Below are 23,775 nucleotides of genomic sequence, written 5' to 3'. Positions count from 1 at the left end.
TGCAGTTTAACATGTGACATCATCATCTGCAGAGGCTGATCTGATTTGTGTGTTATTTTCCCCGTCGTATTCCTTTAAAGACAGTCCATCACATTACAGCCTAATAAGGGGTATGGTTCAGTTTAAAGGCATTCATTTGCCCTGGTCCAGGTGTCCCCTGAACTGTAAGATATAGGCTATGCACCTACCAAGCAAATGTTTTGTTGCTTGGTATCAGTCAGAGGTGTCACGTGTATAAATCACGCCACAATAGAAAAGCATTACAAAGTTAGCATAATGTAACAGGGTCTTCAGCCCACCACAGTTTCTATATCAAGGGCACATTTGTTACATTTATTTGGGGCTTAAAATAAACATATTTTTTTATGAATGAGTTTTTATTTAAACTGAACGTAAAGCCTAAAGTGGGGCTGCTTTAATGGATTACGAGCTGTTATTTTCCTGCTATTGAATTCAAGCATAAACATAAGTATAGATTTATAAAACGCACATGGATCCGTGGTGATATCTTTATCACAGTGTCTTTTGTATTTTAACTAAACTCTTACCCTTGACAAAGTTAGAAGTAAAGCTCCTGGATATAGAAAACCTTGTGGTCTCATGTGGATAATATGTGATTGGAGATCAGATTCTCCTTTTGATTCTTCTTAAGATTGTCCTCTCTCCTGATAATAAGTCCAACTCTCCCTGTGGTGCCACAACAGTAGAGTGACCTTGTTACCAGGGTGCAGTGTGTCACAGTAGGGGAGCCCCAGAGGGAGAGGATGAGGTGAACAGATCATCTCCCTGCACGCTTGGTACCGGTGCCCTACCCTTAGTGCTCTCACCACAGGCCCAGCACCAGAGAAGCCAGTGTGGAGAAAGGAGCAGCTCCAAGCTCTAGAGAACATGACTCCAATTAAGCTGTAGAAGCCTCGCTCTTGCTCCACTGCCTCTGCAGCCCAATTGTCCTAGGTGTGGAGACATAGTCAACCCAAGGAAATGAACTCTGTCAGCACAGTTGAGATAGGCACATTATGCTTTTCAAATAAATTTCATTGCATAAGCACTCGTGAGATTCATCTACTAAGTGTAGAATGAAACAGAGTATAAATGCATGATTGTTGCACAGCTCATAAATGCTCCTAGCATGTTTTCTTTTTCTGAGCAGCCCGGAGGAAAAGAAATGCTGTGAGTTAAGCACACAGTAATAGATGAGAGCGATTGAGAGGCCTCGTTTTCCCCTATGATTAAAAATGTATGTTGCCACATGCAGCCTTTGGTGTGGAACTCTCCTGGAAAAGGAGCTGGTTAATATTCAGGCCCATGTCTGGCTAATGTCTTAAAGTGATAAATAGGAGGGGGTTGCTGCCGTTTGATTGTTCTTCACAGGCAGTCTGGGAGCAGCAGCACAGGGGGATTTAAGGTGGAGGAATCCTCTCAAAGCTCCTCATTCATTCACTCTCAGACGCCCCATCATTAATTGGGCCTGTCGACATGACTCCTCTGTACCGAGGGCCACTGGCAGCTACTATGGTGGATGAGCTTTTTAAGACAGTTCAAAAGAGTCCTTGCCTCATGAAAGGCATTCAAATTACATGAAATTGCATTCATGTCAAGCCTTGCAGGCATATTCATATAGTACACTGGCATAATGTCTTGTTTCGTGCACTCCATATCTGTGTGACTATATAATCGTTCTCTTGGGGAAAAAATTGCACAATGAAGACTGTGGTTTACTAACTATAATGTATACATTTTCAAATGACGACATGCATATGTATAGTAAAAGCAGCAATGTAGTATCAATGGAAGGACAACTCACTTGCCTGTAATGTAAATATGGCAATTGTTTCAATTTGTATTAGTTGCGTATTGAGCATAAAAGCAACTGATATTACTGAAGGAAAAAACATTTCCATTATAAATACGTTCAAAACTACAATGTCCTTCATTAAAACATAAACATGGAAAGGGTGTGATTCGCATTATCAGTGCAAAGAAAGATTTCTGTTGTGTTTTGATCCATATATGTATTTATCCCAAGATAAATAACTCACAATTTTGAGCTTAAATACATATTAGACGAAATAATAATGGGTAGTTGGACTGGTATGTAACAGCTATCCCTTTGGCACAGTTTCCACTTTCACTGCTATGTCCCTGCTCTGTGTAAGTATAGCTATGCAGGACAAGGTGAGTCCAGCCTTCAAAACTTTATGATTTCTACTGATATGGAGTTGGAAGGTGATAGCAGAAGGTGGCCAGATTTGGTTCACAATGTCAACCATGTGATACTTCAGTATTTATAACCATTAGAGGCGGTATATGTGTCATAAAGTAACCGTGGGTTCTTTTTCTGGGTGGCCATTGGCCTACTTTGCTTCCATCCTTGACATCCTTGACATCCTTGATAAACCCTACTTCATGGGGACAGGTTAGATTGGCTGGCTTTAAGGAAAGCTGAGCTACTTCAAATTAGATTTGACATATATTTGGGTTTTAAAGGTAGTTTATGCGTGCACAATTAAGCCCTAGATGTAACACTTAAAGTGTGAAATGTAACTCAGTGGTTTGGTCACTGGTTTTGTGGCTCTCAAAGTAAACCTGTTAAAAGTTGAGCACATACTGGGCTAGGATTGAACGCCCCATACTGTATTTGCCTCCAAAGAGACCTCACACAGAGCTCTAAACTGAGGCCACTGGTGATTCCCGCTGCTTCTTTGTAGCCTGCGTGCTAATGGTCCACGTCTTCCGTTGTCATTTTTAGGCGTTTCTTTACACTGGAACTATTTGCAATCTCACTCTTTCTCACTCACTTTTTTTTTTACATATTTCACTATCTTTTCCTGTTGTGCATATTTGGTATCTTCCCACTCCTTTCTCCCCTCCTCCTCTTCCCTGTTGTGGAAGTTGATTCTGTTATGGCAGTGGGAAGGCTACCCGCAGCGGGAGAGATCCTAATTAACAGGCTATCCATTTGTGTGGAGCGGAGGGCTCCTGCTTTCTGAGCACTTGTTTTATGGTGGCGCTAGGGAGCCGTGTCCAGGGATTTGGAGGGGGATAATTGCCTTTGCCGCAGGCTGCAGTAATCTGGTCGGCTAATTCATTATTTTAATAAGTTAGCTTCTCCTCGGGGGTGTGCTAGCTGCGCTGCGCCTCAAACCTTGGTGGTGCACCTCGTTATTGTGGCGCTCTTTTACACCGCCGCCCGCACGGGGTTAATAACTGTTATTAGCCTCTCTCCTCAGCCTGCAATTTCTCGTTTAACTGGGGCGATTCAAACGAAACCTTTGCAAGCGTCTAATAATCAACCTCGCTGGAACCAGGGGTAATCCCTATGAAGGGGTCCATATAGTGGAGAGGGGTAATGGATGCAATCGCCTGAGTGCCTTTGCCTCCGCTCCTTTCATTATGGGTCCTGATGTTGTTTTTGTTGTTGATGCTGCTGTTGTTTTTACTCAATTCCCCCAAAATCATTTGAGGGAAGAAATATTTGCCTTGAGCAAGGGAAATGGATCAGATTTATACATACAAATAAGATGATCATTAGGTTTGCGTAACTAATGGCTTCATTTAGCCCATAATCTTCCATCTCCCTAATAGGCTGTGCAGTCAGTAGGATGTGTCTGCGTGGAGGCAGGCAGGTTTAATGGCTGCAGAGTATTCAGACATTTTGTGCATCGGCTGATTAAAAACCAGTCATTTCAACAGGAAGGAAATAAAGAGAGGTTTTCATAAAAGTATTTGAAAAATCCAATATTGTAGATGGTGACGGCTAGATTTTTGAAGGAGCCTGCTGTTAAAATCCCATTATGAACGCAGAGCAAAGTGGTTAAGGGGTTTCGAATGTACCTATTATATACATTATTTCACTTTGTGATGAAAAGAGATATCCTAATTCACTTTTGAAAGAAAATACAATGTAGACAAGGCAATCCTATTATGTGTCCCTAGACATCCCTGCTTTGCATCTTCCAATGACAAATTCTATCACTGCAGCTGAAGAAGGCAAAACACAACCAGCAAACTGTCCTTATCAAAGGAGCGCGAAAGCTTTTGCTTGGATAAGGACACTTACACTTGAGACTTAAATGTCATTGCGATTAGCAGTCTTATGCGTATTTATTTTGACAGGCATACCAGAACACAACACAAACGCGTGCCTTCTCAGCTAATTGTATCTTTGTAACAATCCATCATGTAGTTGTTATCTTCTGTGCACTGCAGGACCGCGCAGGCCTCAGTCCGCATGCTCGGTGTGGCTTATCCTCTAGATTGGCTTGTTTAGCTGTCATCATGCTGTGACCTGCCAGCTACTGTGAAATGAGCTCCTGGATATTAAAGAGTCTATCTCTTCATCTATACTTAACCACAGGAGACTGACACATTCAATGACCCTGGGCCTTGTAAAGGAGAAGGACAATAACATCTTGGATGGAAAATGTTGAAATATTCCACGGTCAGTCATATGACTGCATGAAAAGCCTTTTCCACTAATATGCTTTCCCATCAAGCGAACAACAAGCTATTAAATCACCTGAAGAATTGCACAATGTTTATCCAAGAGTGTGACAGTCTCTAAATGGCTCATGTGATCATTTAGCACTTTTATCTCCATCTAAAAGTTAAACCTGTTCTTAGACCTGGCCCCTTCTGCACACGGGAGGGGTGGTTGTGGTCCATAAAGTATGCACATGATAGTAAATGGCCTGGTTCACTATTAACTATTATCCACTTAATGTCCTTCCTAGCTTGCCACGTGTGGAGCTTTGGCTGAGCACTGGCCTCTGGGGCTGCCTGCGGCTCGTTCAGGGCCATGGCTTTTCAAAGCCCGCACTACCATCTGCTAGTCCAGTGTCTCTGCTCTCCTTCTCGGGCTGACGTGGCTACAGCTGGGACAGCAAAGCCTGTGACTGTCCCACACCCAGGTGTTACCACAGCTTCATGCATATGGATACAGAGTTTGTTATAGATCTCTGTTAGCATATGTGTGGGGCTAACACACAAACAGTAAATCTATTTCTATATGGATACGGTTGCTACATGATTAGAGTTTGCTCTTAGGGGGGAGTTTGCGTATTGATGTTTTTTCCTCTCATACATTTTTCTCATGTGACTCTGTACTGTGTGAGGCAGTATTGATCCATGATATTAGCTGATGTTTATTGAAGAACTGCTGGAGTGGCATAGCTCAGCCCAGCAGTGCTGCCCACCTTAAAGCCGCTCAGCTTAGCATGACTGGCTCCTAATGAGTGGTCCCTCCTCTCATCACCCAATCCCGAGTCCCTCCATCCCGCATTCATCAATTCTCATTAGGGAAAATCATCATGTGGAATACCAACTTTTGGCCAATATTCATCACTGTCAGCCCTCATCCATAGCAGTGCAATGACAGAGGAGTGCCTAAGTAGCACTGACTTGGCTGTTTTATTCCCTAATCTCAGCCTCTGCGCTTGCGGAGCCCAAGTGACTCTGCAGTGCTCACTGCCTGACAGCAATTACTTTATGCAAAAAGAGTGGAGAAGTTCAGTGAATGGCGTGAGCAAGAATAAGCCTCTTCTGAACTCTGCTGGCCTGATGCAGCATTCCAATAGGATCCAGCTCGCTTCCCTTGGACACTAGAGGATTGCGAGAAGGGACGGAGGACAGCATTACTGCACTCTGTGGCAGGGATCTTGTTGTAGTATTGCCATCTAGATGTTGCACATACAATTCTGCCATATTTGGTTCCATGATTACATTAATTCTTGTGTATTACCCTCATACTGAATTGTTAGCCCTTGAAAGGTAATAAGTAATAAGCATTGCTTGCAAATGGTTTCATGTAAAGGAAAGGCTGAATATTTTATCCTGTTTTGGTTCCCTGCCTAGGCTCGGATGAGATTTATACCACTCTGATAGGTGTGTGTAAGAAATGACACTATTGCCAGCAGCCAGATAGCTTAGCCTAACACAAAAACTGAGTACAGATAGCTAGCTTGGCTCTGTCCAAAAGTATTGAAGTTTATTTAACCACACCCCTCAAGCTCATTAATTAGAAACAATGTAAAAGGTTGCAACAAACTAATTCAGTCTTTATATCTAAAAAAAAACAAAAAACAAAAAAACCCTGCCTATTCCTTTAAATCGCACCTGAATTATTTCCCCACCCACTGGGTCCATCTAGTCTTTAGGAGCTTATCTACGTCACAGACAGATTGCCTTCGCCAGCAGAGTGTTCTCCCTCCTGTAAAAATAGCTTGTGTATGTCATTCTCATAACAGCAGCAGGATCAATACATTCATTCCCATTTTAGCGGCTCTGCCCCTTTGCTCACCCATGCCTGCGAATAGGACAGCTTGCAAAAATCCAGCCGCCATGTCAGCTAATCACATCCCTATTGCTTCAGTCATTCGTGCCCCATCGTTGGCCAAACCCGACTGCCTGCCTGCCCAGCACAGCTAGAGACTCTACCCAGAGGTCAGTGGGCTGGCCAGCTTGTCTCAGTCCAAACTTCCCTCCTGCCAGGTAGATCAGAGGGAGGCTAGCAGTTTGCCTCTCTGCCGAGAAAATGAGATCACACCATCGCAACAGGGGGGCTGCCTTTGGAAGACCTTCATAGCAGGCTACAAGATTTGCATCAGCCAAGGGAATATTATAATAAATCAATCACTGTGATAAATTCTTTAAATGCCTGGCACTCAGGTATCAGCTGGCACACAATCATTGTCATTTAACAGCAGGCACAGAGATAAATAAGTCTTCTCTGTTTTGTAAATGCAAGTTAGCTGTATTTGCAACTGAAAACTTATAACATACAATATAATGAAATGAAATTATATGAGCTTGGCAGATATGTGAAATTATTAAAATCACCAAAATTAAAAGTTACTTAAAAGGCAGTCAGGATGGCAAGAGGTCTAAGGTGCTGTGTTCAGGTTGCAGTCTCATCTGGAGGCGTGGGTTTGAATCCCACTTCTGGCAGTGCTCATATATGTATAAACAGTGTTTGGGGTTCATTCTCAAACATTATTTCTTATGACCAATGCATCAATAGCTACAAGGGCACTCAGAGTCCATCCTGCCTGTCCAACACCCTTACATGGATTGTTAGGGGGAAAAAAAGTGACACACAGATGCAGATTGTATTGAGGAACCTTGGGGGGTAGCATATGATGGCCAGAGGCAGTGTCTCTGTGGTTGAGACATCAGTCACTTCCCTCAGGGTTGCCGGTGAAAACATAAATAAACAGCGTTCCTACCGTGCAGGTGGACATTCAAGAATTATTATTTTTTTGTATAAAATGTTTGCAATAGTAATCAGTCTATACAGTGGGTGAGGAGAATTACCCCTACAATTGACTGGAAAGTTAAAATGATGCAAGTAACGAGAGAACAACAAACAAGAGTCCTCGTAGCATTGGTCTTATGCCATAGAAGCATTTAAACACAAGATTTAATATAATTTTGACAAAAAATGAACACATTTCATGTTCTTTGGTCATTTCTGGTTTTAATTTGTTTCCTCTTTACTTCCTGTTTGTCACAGTCTTCCCATGATTGTCCTGATTGGCTTCACCTGTGTCTTGTTATCAGCCCTCTGTGTATAAATAGTCCTGTCGTCCCCTTTGTGTTTTTCACGTTGTGCTTCCTTTGTCTGTTATCTAGCTGCAGCCGGCTAATCTTTCGTTGTTTCAGTCTGCCTCTTACCTGCTGCATTGGGATCTTAGCCCCAAGACTCTGGATTTGTTGACAGTGACTAATGCAAAAGGAAAGCAGTTTCATTAGAATATGTTACTTTGAAAAGCAAATGATGCTGGAAATTAAAGGAACAGTTCACCATACTAGGAAGTATGCCTATGTTCCACAGTCATCACAGAATTGATGATACTTATGCAGTGCATTTCTGCACGTACTAGTTCACTTTTTCTTTCCACACAGACTAAACAGAATTGCTCCACAGAGTTTGGAGTGCAAGCAGGCTAAATCAGATAGCTTTGGTAACAAAATTCTTGTCTCTTGCTCATAGATTAGACATGTTCATATACATGTTGCGAAGCTGGCGTTTCCATCGGGAGATGCTCTGTTCAGTGAATCAGCCCACAAAGAAGACCTGGTTGGACCCAGAATTGCCTCATGTGTAGATATTTGTGTTAACAAGCAGTTGAACAGGGGTATCTAATGAAGTGCTCAGTGTGCACAGTATGTAGAATATATATGTAAAAATTATAATAGCTTTTTTATAATCTCATGCTATTCAGAGAAACTAGTGCACATGTGTAGGGGTACCTGCTGTATATACAGACATATATATACACACCTGACTCAAGTCCTCCATCTGTCAGCGATATATAGAGCACCTGAACTTTTTCAGGGCGTGATAGATGGATGGCAGAGTATTCCTAAGGGACTGGTGATTAAACAGGAAGTATGGAGAGTCACTGAGCAGATCAGGAGCTGGCTGACCCTTCCTTCTCAGCCACTGACTGATCTGCTGCTACAGAGACAAGAAGAGAAGAGGGGAAAGCATGAAAGGGAGCCATAGATTATCAATAAAGTCAATACGGCATTGTGTTACATCTGCCCTCTGACCTAAGCAGGGTTCCTAGCTCTGATATCCTTATCATGATATCGGCATTCAAGGATCTAACCGGACCATCGGAAGCTTTTGTGCATTCGTCGTGGCATGCGTTTTGTGTTATAAATTGAAATATACACATAGATTAGTTTTTATAACGCATTTCGCGCCTCGTCTCATTTGGATGAAATTCTCATATTAGCGTGCAGATTATTCACAAAATGATCTTGCATTCACTTTATCAAAGCATTATCTCGTCATACCTAATTCAAATTCTAATCACAGTCACTGAAAGCCTTGTTTCAACATATAGCATATCACCAGTGCTTCTATACAGTAATGCTGCAGAGCTGAAATCTTTCTTCTTAGACCTGCTACTTTAATTCATTCGTAGCATTCCATGTTTAATTTTTAGCCTTGACTGCCCACAGGGACTTTAACCCTTTCTGCTATCTCATTTTAATCGGATGCTTTTTTGTTAAATGTTTAACTTAAATTGGGAGCCTCATAAATATTCCAAATCACTCGTCCTGTGTTTGATGAGGAAATGAGCCCCGTACCCGCCGCGATTCCCCAGGCAGGCAGGGAGGGAGGTGAAAACCACCCCCACCCTCCACCCTCCTACAACTTAACTCTCGGAACTAGACCTGTGCGGTGCTCTGACAGCCTACATTAGCAAGCAGCAAATTGTTTTAACAATGTGAGGGCCGCCTTTGTGTCGAGATAATGATGATATCTCTTTTCTGTGGCGCTACATGCTACTGAGGTAATCATAAAGGTCTCTACTGGCATCGCTGCCTGAGAGTACCTTTTATGGTCTAAAGGGACAACAGCTTGTGCTGCATACGAATCTCACCGCTTTATTATAGACTTCACATGGAGTGCGACGATCCCAGGTGTGGTTTTCATATTAGTTGAAGTGGATTACACAAAGAAATTACAATAATATTTATATTATTTTCAAAGACCAACGCTGGTGACAGAGCTCAGACAGTATAGTTAACATTGTAACTCCCCAGCAAAGGTCAAGTAGGTCTGACCTTTGAGTTAGTCAGATAGGCCGGCGTCTGTTTCAGAGTTACTCTTTTTCTGTCTGTCTTTCCTTCCCATGGCTCTGTGGTCATTAATCTTCCACACAGGTGCTAAGGACTCCTGACCCTCTGCTCCACTTCCTCTATTAGCACCATGACAGCTCCACTGTAAGGTTCATATACCCAACCATATTTCCATCCCTCTTCTCCCACACTGCTTCAACTGGTTTGGGAACTAAAACCCACTGTGTGCCCTTCCCTCCTCAAAAGTTCAATTACACTTGTTTAAGTGGAGCTTTATCATCCAGTAACAGCAGCAGTGATTCTGAAATTCATATTCAGAAGAGTGTTTTTAGACATTGCAGGCTCACACTGCAGTCTCAGGTTTTAGAATCTAGCAGTCGGCTTGATACGAGGAATTGAACGCGGCACATGGAGAAAAAACAGAAAACTGTTTGAATGAGTGTCTGCCTAAATGTAAGTTATAAAGTTCTGTGTACTCAGACCTCACACAAAGTTTACTGATGATATTCATTCAACAACAGGCATTCAGAACTCATAGTAAGTGCCTACATCCTTACTAAAAACAACCTGTAAGTCTACAGGATCAAATAGTGGAGAAAATACTGGTGGAGGCCAAACATATGTAGGAGTTACCAGTGCAATAGTGTAAAACTTTGTTACACGTTTATGTGTTGACAGTACACATTTGTAAGAATCATAGTTTCCAAGTTATGAAGCCTTTTGTTCATTTTTACCTAATAAACCATTAAGTTGACCTTGAAGACCTTGGTGGATGTCAACCAAATTTTAATGGATTGTTGACATGACTCCTACAAAGTTTTATCAGAATTCATTCAAAAAATTTTGAGCTATCATGTTTACCAGTAGACACACTCACATGCACACAAACACTATTAGTATTTGAATTTGCTCTGCACTGGTGAGCACAGAGATTGACTGTTAATGTTTAAGCTCAGATCTTCAATGTAGCATTGTTGTGATTTTTCTTTCAGTTATATTTGAGGGTTTTCTGACCAAGAAGCATTTAAGGTTTTAGCTAACAATAGGTCACCAAGACTGAGATGTTTGAAACAATTCACCACTCCCAGCCACTGTTCATTGATTTAAACTGTGTTCCTGTTGCTGTCCAGTCTGTGAGGTGCAAGGATTGCAACTGTGACATGAGGCATGAGATGCGTCCCACCACATGTTTATATGTGTGACACGAGAGGTGAATGGGGTTACAAATCTTAACAAGCAGATCATTGCGAAACTCGAAAAGTTGATCAAGTACAATTTTGTTAAAGGTTTTCTCATTAATATTTAATTGTGCATCAGGTTGTATAAACGGCCAATTGCCAAATAAATCGACTAAACTGACACATCTACATTTGTATTCTTGACATTTTCTTTCTACTAGCCTTGAAAACGAGTCCTTGAAATAAAGTTTTTGCCTTCAGTGTCTTACCTTAAATTCCTAAAACATAAATTAAAAACTAGGCGTTTGATGGTCACATTTACCTAGTGTCTGTAAATCCATCTTCTTAACAATTTATCCAGCTTGTGTCAATGAAGTGGGCGGAGCCTATCTCAGCTGAGTAGCAACAGGTGTGGTGCACTCTGGACATGTTGCAGGTCCATCGGGGAAATAACACAGAGAGATAAACACTCACATCAACACCTATGGCTAATTTAGAACCTCTAATTAACCTAACCTGTAAACGCCACACAGACAGGCCCCAGCCAACCAGGAGATTCAAACCCAGAACCTTCACCACCACTGATAACCATTTTGACGCCACCCTTCACTGATTCACATTTTAAGCCAATTTTAAGTGGGTAACTTTTATTAAAACAAATAATTTAGGCATCATGGTTTTGACAATGTGTTTGCATACTTTTTGCAAAGCAATAGTGTAAAATGCAACACTGTAAAATGCAGAGTAATTGCACTTTTCATCACTGAGTGCATCCCTCCCAATCAAACAGCTTTGTCAGCAATCAAATACAAACCCAAGTAACATTTTCCTTATAGCTCTGATGCACAGCATGCTGCACTACAGTGGTGCAATGAGAATGTAATAAGACAGTAACAATATTTGTTAATTTGAGAATAATAAATTAACTTAAGGCATCTACAGCATATACATATATATATATATATATAAAACAGCTGGACTGACACACATTCTCACATCACACGCAGACATCACCCTGCATCAACACATGCAGGAAGTCGTTTAACATATGCAGCATCTCTGTGCATCCTCTCTCAAGCTGCCATACGCCCAGGCCCAAGGCTAAGGAAAACACAAATGTCAGTCAGGATGGGGAAAGGTTACAAGAAAGGCAAGAGCTCAGTGCTGTTAATTTGCTCCCTGGGGTTCAAGGAGTGGGTCGGGTAACTCGGGAGATATATCCAAAATACCAACTCCTCCGGCAGTCTGCAGTCATCTATCATAAAGAACTTTGACCAAGAGCTTCATGACACAGTGAGGCAGTGGAGGAAAATCAAATTACTTAAAAACTTTTTTTTGTGATTGAAAAAATTATATAGTTTTGATTTCAGTGGATTTTATTTATTTATTTATTTTTCTTTTTGCAAGAGTCTCACACACACACACACACAAACACACACTAATGCTTGAGACATTTTGGTGTAAATATATAAGAATCCTTTTTAAAAAATTGTATTCCTCAATGCTCCTCACTCCAGCCCATCCTCATGTTTACCATAGTTTACTATTCTTAAGTTATTTCACTGCATCCTTTCATTAAACTTCAGTCTAATGCCATAAACTGCTTAAATATCCAGGCAACATGCCACAAAGTCATATGAATACTTCTCAAGCCAATGGCGAGTGCCCTTTTGGGGTTGGATATGGTACGAACATGGCGCGCAAGGTGCGCGGATATTCCTGGTGGTCCCATCCAGACGGTGTGTCTGACTTTCAACACGCCTCTCCTCCCCATCTCACCGAGGTCACCCCGGTGGTATCGCAAGCGCAGCAGTCACATTGTGCTTCGGTGCAGACAGATTGCTTATAATAACCATTAGAGACCTTTCATTTTTCCCTGTCAGCAATTTGCAGGATAATTTTGGCACCCTTTAAGGATTCAGCTCCCCTAATAAGAGGATAAAAATAAACAAGCTAGTTGTTGAAGTACTATATTGGGATGGCGTAATCCCATTTACAAGTCTGTACGCACTCTGGCCAATAAAATCAAACTCCAGCAACATTGTTATATGTGGCAATTTTCACCATTTCTAAAACAAGAAATGACTGAGAGCCAGGCTTTTAGACTGCCAGGATTTACTAAATGGATGAAACGTCACTTTTCAAATTTCATTACTAAAGACCTACAGCGAAAAAATGCCTAGTCAATTCATGTACCATAAGAAAAATTAGGTACGTTTATTTTTGGTTCGGATATTGGCCACTTTTTGCAGCAGATTACATTATGAGTCTATTTTAATTTACTATATAGCTGTTTAAAAACAAGTTTCAAATTCTGCAGAAGTGGAGCATATTGATTCCTGCAGTGAGCTGGAGGAGGGCAGGAGCTTTACTGTCAGCTGTATCCATCCATTGCGCCTTAGCTGATTTTGACCCAGCCTGACAACCATATCATATTTCTGTAGTGTCTGCTGGTACAATTCATCTGTTCTGTTCTTCTGATATTCATTTAAAGGTTTTTGCTGCAAAAAAAGTAGACACTCAAAGACATTACACAGAGCGGAGAGATTAAGTAAATTAATCAAGTCATGAAAGTTTGAGAAGAGAATGGTACAGAAGAGGTGATGTATGACAACAGAATGCAGAGTATTGCGGGGTGAGATAGGAAAGAGTCGAGTGAATTAATCAACAGAGGCTGAAGGACAGAGGTTGAAGGAGTAAACTAATGTCAGTTCTGCCTTGAGTGAGATGGACATTTAAAAAACATAGCCAGAGATCAATACACGCAAGGCTATCTCTGCTGATAAGATCTATCCATTACAGTCTTCTAAGTTGAACACGTTTAATTCTGCTTGCTTTGTGATTAGAATAACTCATCGCACAGCCAAGCATATCCTTAAAAATGCTGCAGAAAGGGAAAAAGCTGCCTTCTTTACCAGTGTGAATTACACAGTGTTACCAACACAATGTATGACCCACTGTAAGTGTTAATATATGCGAAGAGAGTACGTACAACGATGACTGAAAAGCGGGTTCATCCCGGGGCACGGAGGCTGGCGAAAGCGTGGCATTAATTCCAGACCTCTTTTTATCCCGTTTTTCTATACTCACTTTATGTATCTAATATTTCTAATTTACCACCGTCCAGGAAAAGTGACACAAGAAGCCATAAATTCCCTTCTAATTCCAAATAATTCCGATTACATGGACGAGTAGTTTTCAATCAGAAAGATAATCTGGATGATAGATGGCGGGATAATTGGCTGTCTCTGCCACGTAAATATTGTGTCGTTCTATTAATCTTGCCGAATGAAGTGTCAAGCTGTCACTCATTCGTCAAACTGAATTAGGAAATATAACGAATAAATAAATGCACGCGGGTGGCAGTGGAAATGTGCGCTTCTGTGTGCGTGTGAATGAGGGAACGAGGGATGAGATGAGAGCAGGCAGCTGCAGAGGTCCCGAGTCACAGGAGGAGGTATGGATGGAAGAGCGTGGTGGGAGATGAGTGTGGTGATATTCATGTGCTTTTAGTGTGTGTACTTTTAAAAAGTCAGTGAAAGGCAGAGAGCGAGAGGAGGCGGTAAAACACAGAAATATTATATGTGTGCTGAGAGAGTCGAGGAAGGACAGTACTCTTCTAGTCCTGCCTCCCTTCAGCAAGTATAAAAATCATCTGGAGGATTACACATCTTAAAGCCTTGCTGTGTAACAATACTCTGTGCTTAATCTTGCCAAAGGCATTTTTATCAGGACGTATACCCTCAGAATTACATTGTCTTTTCCGTCCGAGAGTCTGTATCTGTCATTTGTCAAAAAACAGATCCAGTAGCTGAATGTTTTTGGTGAAAAGCTGTAGAGGATAGCTGCAAATAAACTGGTGAGGATACGACAGATATTTATTTGATATTTAAAAGCTAATGTATGAGAGAGCAAGTCAACTGGGAATTTGGTGTATAGTGTATAATTAATGTGTAAAAGAGCATATTTTCCCCATCATCCGAGAGGTGATAAATATCTTATCTACTCTTTAACCTGTAGGACAGGAAGATAAAAAAAAAAATCAAGCAGTGACATCCTCTTAATTAAATTTATAAAGATCATAATTAATGACCTGCAGGCTGCAGGAGACCCCATTTCAGACTGGAGTCAGAAAGGACCTCGGCTGTAAGAATAAAAATGAAGTTTTCATTGAATTCGGAATTAAATCTCAAATATCAGTAATTTCACAGAAAAGGTCAGCTCTAATGGAGTTCCTCCCTGCTTTTTAATATTGCACATCTCTCGTGAAGGAGTCTACCTGGTGTGACGTGGGCCGGCTAATTGTGGCCAGTTAATTAATGAAACCATCAGGTGTTTGCAAAGGCAAACAAAGAGCCGAGCTCCCCTAAATCATCGGTGCCCTTCGACACGGTTATTATCTGGCGGCAGGTGAACCCCAGCCTTGACGCATGACAGATTAGATCTTCTCGGAGGATGGGCCGTCCATTTATCTGCCTGATAAACTCAGAGCCTCTCTCCATTTTCAATCATCAGAAAGGAAATGAGATTAACAATCTAATGATGCCGGCGCTCCACACACTCGCTCACACATGCGCGCACACACAGGTAAAACAGCACTCATAAGAAAATGTCCATTGATTGTAGTTTGATGACGAGTACTGGACGAGGCTTTTTCGTTAATTTGTGATCAAATCATTTAGGATAAATCACAAAGCAGAGAGGGTTTTTTTTTTAAATTAAATTATTAAATGATTTATTTTATTGGATGCAGGAATCCCATTCTGTTCGTTTCCATTCTGTCCGCTCTGCTGTGTCCCTGTTAAATCACACAGTGCGGAGTGGGTCTGTTTCACGGAGGTCCTGGCCAGTCATTTCACAGCTTCCATTCCTCAGACCTAAATTTACAGCGCAGGTCTTGTGTATCCCGCTATACTCCCCCTTGTGGGTCAGCCCCTCCCCTGCCGTCCCTGACATGCATAGCAGGCAACCTGGCCCTCGTAAAGCTGACATCTTCACTAAACTATGCTAACAAGGCCGTGGTGATTTGTATATGCACAGCTTGGTGGTATGTGGAATTGGGGGCTGGGGTGGCTTGGAAGATCGTAGGGGAGGGAGAAATCTACTCATGTGGCAGGGGCAGCGAACTGCAGGACCCTCGCCGTAAAGGTTCTAGCTTCCACAGCCGACATGTATGCATAAACAAAAACACATATCAGAGGGTTCACGTGGTGTAAGGTGACAGAAAAGGCAACCCTGGAGTCCAGTGAGCATTTCAGCGCCCTCATTCCACCCTGCACTGGGATTTATAGACTTCAGGCTGAATGGCTGGTGCAGGTGCAGAGCAGAGACAACTGCTCTGCTCTGCTGATGCAATATATTACTGAGCAACAAACATCAGCCGGGGTGTCAACACAAACAACTCGTATTATTTAGGGCTGTGTCTTTTAAAGGCGATGAGCTCGAATGGCTAGAGTGGTGCAGAGAGGTTGGGGGGGATATGAATGTTGTTCACATTAATTTACGGGAACCGAGCAGTTGATGAACTGAATTGATTTGTTTCATCCTCCTTGTATTGAGTAAGATTAACATTGTTACACTATATCCATAAACATACTGTAAAAAAGGGAAGTTTATAGCTCTGGAAAGCTGAATTGCATACAGGTGCCTGCATTAGGTGTTTGTTCACGCTTTGTGTCTATTAATACCTGTAGTTGTGGGCTGGGGGACAGCGACCTGTCCACTGGTCGCCTGCTGGTGATTGAAGGCTCTCTGTACTCTTTTACAGCCTGACAGGTGAGGCTTATTTGAGGGCAGCAGCAGTCCAGTCGTGACCCGTCCACTGCTAATTTGAAAGACCCACAGTTAAAATTCTATTACACTTCATTAAAGCACACTGCTTTTTTATCTGTGTAGGAATGACATTCAGGAAGTGCTTGGGTAATAAGATCACTCTGATCCTCATCTTTGAAGTGGATGTTTAATTTGTGGCAAATCTCTGTGGAGCAAAGAGTTTGAGGGAATTGATGAATACAACAAGAATTTTCCTGATATATTTGCATCAGAGTCCGTGAGTTGCATTTTGGTTCATTTTCAAAATTTTAATTAATATTGAGAAAATCAAACAACTGCTACTTCTCTGTACGCATCTCCATGATAGTTGTAGATTGGCCGATAAATGCTCTGTCAGACACTGGCCCTGAACACTGTCTTCTAAGACACCTTGTCACGAAGCCACATCATATCCAGACGGCCAAAACACGTGGCAGCAGCTCAATGCATTCAGGCGTGGAGACATGGTCAAGACGACCCGCTAAAGCTCAAACTGAGTATCAGAATGGGGAAAAGAGGTGGTTTAAGCTACGCTGCACATAGCGTGGCAGACTGGCTTGTCTGAATATTTAATCTACTAATATTGTCCCACCCGACCATCTCTACAAAGACTGGGTGAAAATGTTTTGTTGAACCCACAGACTACTTTAAGCTAATAGGAACGCAACAGCAGCTCAAATCACTGGTTATAACCGAGATAAGCAGAAGAGCATCTCTGAATACACAACAATGATAAAACATTGCAGAAATTGCTAATCTACTGGAACTATCCCACGTGACCATCTGTAGGGTTTACAGAGAATGGCCTGAAAACAAGAAATTATCTAGTTCTTTGACTTAAAATGCTTTGTTGATAACAAATCGGAGGAGAATGCCCAGACTGCTTTAAGCTAATAGGAAGGCAACAGTAACTCAAATAACCACTTGTTAGGACCAAGGCATGCAGAAGAGCATCTCTGGACTCTCTTGTTTTTAGCCCCTTTGTACTAATTGAATGTCATGCACTCAAAAAGATGACGCTCCACCTCAACTACTAGAAGAGCATAATGCTACTTATTATATTGTTAGTGCTATTGGTGGTTTTTAAACCATAAAAATAGTGACAATATTATTAAAAATCAACTGCAGATTTTGGTGAAGAAGCTACATTAAAATATAAGTGGAGTGCGCTTGACTGTCAGTTAAAAGGAAAACCATACATGACTTAAAATAATCTGTGTAACCGTGTTCTTCACAGCTCAGCCTCTCTCTCTCCCCAGGGTCAGCATGTGGTGAGTCAGTAGAAGAGAGCCAGCGAGCGCCTGATCTCCTCCGAGCGAGGCTTGTCAGCGTGGTCCTGAGTGGGCTGTGTGGAGCTTCTGTCAGAGAGTGTCACATTTCCACGGCCCACACTGTGGCTCCTCTGTCCTACTCATGGCTGCAGCTCAATGGGTCCTTTGATGGGCCAACCTGAGGCCTTTCATCATGCATCTCGCCACGGGGCACGGGGGCCATGGGGGGTTGTGCCTCACAACACCTGGCAGGTATGCAAAACCACGTGCCCGAGACAAAACAAAAGCCACTCTGTCAAACGTTTATTGGAAATTAATTTCCTCTCCCTGATTCTTTTTTTTTGTGCCTGTAAATTGAAGAACGGAAAAGAACACGATGATGTGGGGCAGCGCTCAGACATGGGGCAGTCACAAGACTGCGTAAGTACTTCATCAAGTTGATTATAAGAAACTGTGAATGTTATATTAAAATATGATACAACCTTCAGATCCCAATCCTGAAAAAATATACTAGTTTTTTTTTCTTGTTTGTTTGATAAATGTTTTAAAAGGTTGAGTAAATTTCATCGTGCACAGGAGAACATGAAAACTTGATCTCCTGGACTGAGGTGGCTCAAAAACATTCCCATCTGAGCCAAATAATACTAAAAGTGCAGTGTAAATTGGGCTGTCGCATCTGTCTTGGGTCTTATCGTACTTGGCCCTCTCCAGTTCCCATACACCTGCCCCACGCTTCCCTTTGGTTGCACCCTTCTTCTCTTTTTGCCCCTGCCCCATATACAGCAGGTCTGTCCCTGGGATCATCCTCTTCCTCCCCTTATCTGCAGTTCAAAGTCTGTTGACTGAATTATCTCCGGACGGTAAGAGAGAAAGGAAACAACTGTCGTCAGCTCTCAGTCAGCCGGGGAGAAACTCGTCCCTGACAGCCGGTTGGTTAACCGGTCTTTACTGCCTAATCCTGTGGTGGAGGCATGGGAGCAGGGAGAGACAGCACAGCGTGAGGACACATCAGCGTCTGCGCACAGACAAATGGCCTCAGTGTTTGCTTTCAGGGAGAGCGGTGTCACGAGATAGTGGATCTTCGTAGCGAGAGCGGAAGCTGAAGTCTCAGGTTTGAGTGGCCGCAGAGAGCACACGACTGAGGTGTTGAGAGGAAAGGTGTGGTGGCCGGGCCCCGCGGGAAGACAGAGGGGAAGAAAGAACAAGTGCTGCACAGCGGGATGAGTGGAGGCTATTGAACTCAGAACACCTGTGTTCACTGATCAGAGGGATTATTGGTGTCTTGGGGCTTTGTTGCACCAGCCATATTGTTTCCATAATCACAGTTGCGCTCAGTGTCGAAGTTGAGCAAAGCAAATCAGTTTTTAAATCAACATCACCGGTCAGCATGAACGTTTTTCTACCATGTGATCTGGGCCTAAATACAGTACGGCCTGATAGATAAAGGTGGTTTAAAGGCGCCCAAGTCCTCCACATTCACATAGATGTCCCCTCTGGCCTCGTCGTCTGTCTTGGCTCTCTGGCACACAAGGTCATCCCCTAGCCAGTCACGACACTCCAATTAAGGCAACTGATGGACGCAGCTAATTGCTAGGATTTATAACCTCCTTTTATTATGCTTTATGAGGAAGGCAAGTGGAGGGCATTACCATTTATTGGCCCCGGGCTCTGTGCTGGATCACTGTCATCCGCTAGTGTCCAGCCTGACAACAGAACATCGAACAAGCGTGGGAAGCTGGAGCTGAGATGTGTAGGTGTCTATTCAGCACTTTCAGTTTAGACTTTTAATGTGATGTTTTGGTAGAAACAAAAAGTACGTGAAAAGGCAGAAAGATTAAAATAGAGATTGAAAAGGGGAGTTAAAGACTGGGTGAAACAGAGAGAGGCTCCATGGAGCAGGCAGGAGGAGAAGGCAGGCAAGACTCCCATAATGAGTGTGTGGTTATTGATTGTATTGTAAGGGTGGCTGACCAGGGTCCCGTGTGCTATGGGGCCCAGTCCATCTGTGGACAATGCAGTCAGTTACACCTCACTGCTTCGTCTAATAAAGAACAGGCAGATTGATGTCACCAGTATGGTTGAACTCTACCTAACACTCACCAGCACCACACACACACACACACACACACATGCGAAGCAGTACTGCAGCATGGTCATGAAATAGGAAAATAATTTTTATTTAATTTTCTGGCACAGAAATTATATAAACTGTGATTTGAGTTGATACATATTCAAATACATAACAGAGAGCTGCAACTAATGATTGTGGTCATTATGAATTAATATGTCAGCTATCTGACAATTTCCTTATTCATTGTTTAGTCCAGGAGTGTCAAACATAAGGCCCAGGGGCCAGAATTGGCCTGGCAAAGACTCCAGTCTGGTCCAGTGGACAGCTGATTGAGGTTATGAATGGATTTAGACTTGTAGCTGTAGCTTTGTAAGTTTTACAGATTTTTTTCTAATTACAATTATTAATTTGCAGAAAGTTTATATTTTATAATTACAGGACATTTTGGGCAAGGGGGTGCTATAAGTTTAACACATAACCTGTAGTTTCACTGGCCTGGCACACTTAAGAACAAAGTGGGCTGTGTGGGGCCCATAATGTAAAATGAGTTTGACATCCCTGGCTTAGTCTTTAAAATCTCATAAAACATTGAAATGGTCTGACCGTGGTTAAAAATGACATCCAAAAATAATTTAAAGTTTTCAAACAGGTTACTTCACTTCTGCTTTTATGACACAGGAGCTATGGAAAATCATACGATCAGTGTTTTTCATGTGAATTTCAACAAATATTCCCAGTAATTATTATACAGTATTTTTCTTAGTAAAAAAAAAAAGAAGTATGCTCACCCAGTGTGGAAAAACTTAGCACACAGAATTCACTGCTTCCAGCGCTGACCAACATTTCCGTGCTGCTGGCATTCCCAGCTAATGGACTGGCAGCATATCAGGTCAGGACCCTTATATAAATGCTAGAACAATTGCAGCCCTAATGAAGTCTGTGTTCTGCTGGTTAAAGTTGCCTCTTTTAGAGGAAGTCAGCGCTTCCACCTGAACATCTGGCTGCGCTCGAGCCCGCGTAGCCTCGGTGGCAGAAGCACGAGCGATTACCCCTGCGCAGCCAGCCAAAACACAAAAATCAATAAACAATCTCAACGTTTCTGAGGGCCTTTCGTCGGACTTAATAAATGTCTCAATCCACTCTTATGACTTCATTTTGCTTTAACGTCTTCTTCATGTGCATCTTTTGCTGATCAATTAGAGAATGGAGTGCCCCTTTTGTCTTGACACCTGCCACCTGCTCTCCATTCAATGCTCCACACACACACACACACACACGTGTCACATGGCCACCAGGCACAAGGTGAACTGCTATTTTAATCCTTGAAATAAGATACCTTTTGAAAGCACTCTGTTAAATGGCTCATTAGAGGATAGGTCACACACTTCTTCCAGGTTTTTCTATATACAGTATCATGTGTTCAGTAATTTTATCTTGACCTACGAGTTTTTTCATCTATACATGCAGACTTTAGAAGCTCCAGCACATTTACTTCCCTTAAAGCATTGTGTTGCTTGAATCCGGCTCTTAATGAGACATATATGTAGTCCTAAGTGTGCGGGAGAGGCACAATTTCCAGGCTGTCAGGGACGATGATGACCGCAGCATCTTTCTCTCTGGATGCCTGTGCTGTCACAGGCCCTAATCCCGGAGCTGCACGGATGACAGGTGACTGGTGCCAGAGCCCCCTGGTCTGTGACTAGAAACTCCTGGAGAATTTGACGCACACCCGCTTCTCTTGTCTCCCATTGATTCTGCCACTTCCCATTATTGTCAATCAGGGCAGCATCATCTCCATCGGGGGAGAGGTGCAAGTAGGCGATTGCCAGGGCAGTGGGGTGCGAAGAGGAGCGTGCAGCACGCCTGCAAGCTACTACGCCAGTGCAAGAGGGGTGGGGGATGCTTCTCAAGGGGCTGCCCGGGCTGTATGCCACGACTAAAACGGAGACCTTTTGCTCTACAGCACACAGTGCACACAATCGAGAAGCACAGAAGGGTGAAACCTCTGGAGCAGTTTAGCGTCGAGAAAAGGAGCAGCTGAGGCTCCGGCTGAAACGTTTCACAGGGCTGTCAGTGGGGAAAGCAATGCTTCTCTCTCAGATGTGACTGCCTTGTTAGAAAAATGACATAAAAACAATGACAGGAGTAATGGAAGAGAGGTGAAGCATTGTTTCCAGAGGGGTTCAAACAGGTTTTGGAAGGTAGCTGCTTTGTCAGTAAGCTTCCGGTGTGCCACCCCCACCCCCTTTGTGGCTCCTGACCCTTAATAGGCCTCTATTGCCACGATGTGGAGGTGTTCTGGTCAGGTAAGGCAACCACGCCACAGCTATAACCCCTGAAGATTGATGGGAGTGGCGCCCTCCCTCCCTGCACTGTAAAAGATTATCCGCTCACCCGCTGGAAACAAAGCTGTGATGGAAATTCGTCTCGCATCATCAGCAACAAAATATCTACACGGCCAAGCGGGAGTCTCTCATTTTTCATGGGCTATATATTAAATAAAAAAAGAGCATTAAAGAAAAAGGGAGGGAGGCGGTCTGAGTGATAGCACTAGTTAGTATTTTTTTTTTTCGGTGGGCCACTTGAATCAAGGAGATTATAAGGTTTTTATTGGCTGTCAGGAAACACAACTTTCTGCGTACTTCACCCGCTGAAGCTCATAACGCTCTGATTAGAATGCCAGCCGAAATGAAAAGGGATGGTGCCGGTGTAAAAAACGTCCGGGGAGCAGCAGGACAAGCGCAGATGCCTTGGAATCTGCTCTCCCTCAAATACACGAGGGAATACAAGAGGACCAACACATGCACCAATAAAGCAGCAAGCGAACAGGCAGCACACGAGCTTCAGACAGAATTTATACTCCCAGTCTCACGGTCAGATCTGGTGTCAGAGACTGAGCCGTGCCCATTCTGAAGCGGATACATGAGACACATCAGGCAGAGTGTTATCTCTCGCTAAGTGAATATTGCATTCAGCTGATATGTGATATTTGAATTTCCCATTAGAGGAGGGGGGATATGTGTCGAAGTGAAAAAGCTCAGTGATGTTTGCTCATTTCACTGAATGCAGTGAATGAAACCTTGCTTCACAGTTGCAGTGTGTCACAGTGATAAGGATGAAGTGATGGAGGTGGTCGGCGGGGGGGACTAGCAGGAAAACTGACTGCTGTTACTCAAAGGGTCACCTACACAGAAGCCTTCAGTTGGAAGACTAACAATCATTTACTTAAAAACTCAACCAGCTCAACCTGATCACTGTAATCTTCTCTAGTGGTTCAGAAGTGTTTTTAAAAGGCGTAACCGATACTTCACGAGTAAGGCGGCAGATTGAAATCATTCATTATATCAACTTGAGAGACTCCAGGTGTGTCAGTTCGCTCAAACTGAGCTTTCAATTTCCTGTAGTCGGGAGAAAGTAAGAGAGGGTAACATCAAACTCCAAAACATGACAGAGCTGGCTCCTTCTGACGGGAGGGAAGCCATTGATTTTTCCTCCATTTCACCATCAATCTGCTGGAGAAGAGGTGGCTATGGGTGTTCAGACACTTGATGATGTGATTTGTAACTATGGACCACCAGTGAGCAGAGAGAATTGCTTCGACTCTCAACACGTGGCAAAGTGACTACCCCGGTCTTCAGCATTCAGCTGGAAGATTAACAGTGGGGGATCTACCGATAATCTCCAGCGGCTGAGGGAGTATTTTCTCTGTCAGCCACACTGAAGCTACACTAACATTTGTATTCAACAAAGCCATTGACAAATCTTGGAGGGACTGTCACTCTGCAATGACAAGTATTCCAGAGCAGCCATTAAATGTTACTTTCATAACCAATTAAGCAGTTCATTATTT

The 23,775-nt window shown here is 42.8% G+C and overlaps 1 long non-coding RNA gene across 2 annotated transcripts in view; it reads left to right on the top strand.

Moving 5' to 3' along the window:
* The window catches only part of LOC146496511 (uncharacterized), a 29,770-nt gene extending 6,026 nt beyond the window's left edge, over window positions 1-23,744 (top strand). For both annotated transcript variants that reach the window (XR_014871252.1, XR_014871253.1), the window contains exons 3-4: window positions 17,843-18,106; window positions 18,215-23,744. This is a non-coding gene — a long non-coding RNA (uncharacterized LOC146496511). The remainder of the gene's footprint in view (window positions 1-17,842; window positions 18,107-18,214) is intronic.
* Window positions 23,745-23,775: the final 31 nt, after the last annotated feature.

The sequence above is a fragment of the Neolamprologus multifasciatus genome, chromosome 19, assembly GCF_963576455.1.
Source record: "Neolamprologus multifasciatus chromosome 19, fNeoMul1.2, whole genome shotgun sequence".
NCBI classification, from domain to species: domain Eukaryota; kingdom Metazoa; phylum Chordata; class Actinopteri; order Cichliformes; family Cichlidae; genus Neolamprologus; species Neolamprologus multifasciatus.
The sequence above is the reverse complement of the archived record's forward strand: the minus strand, read 5'-3'. Positions and strand labels throughout refer to the sequence as shown.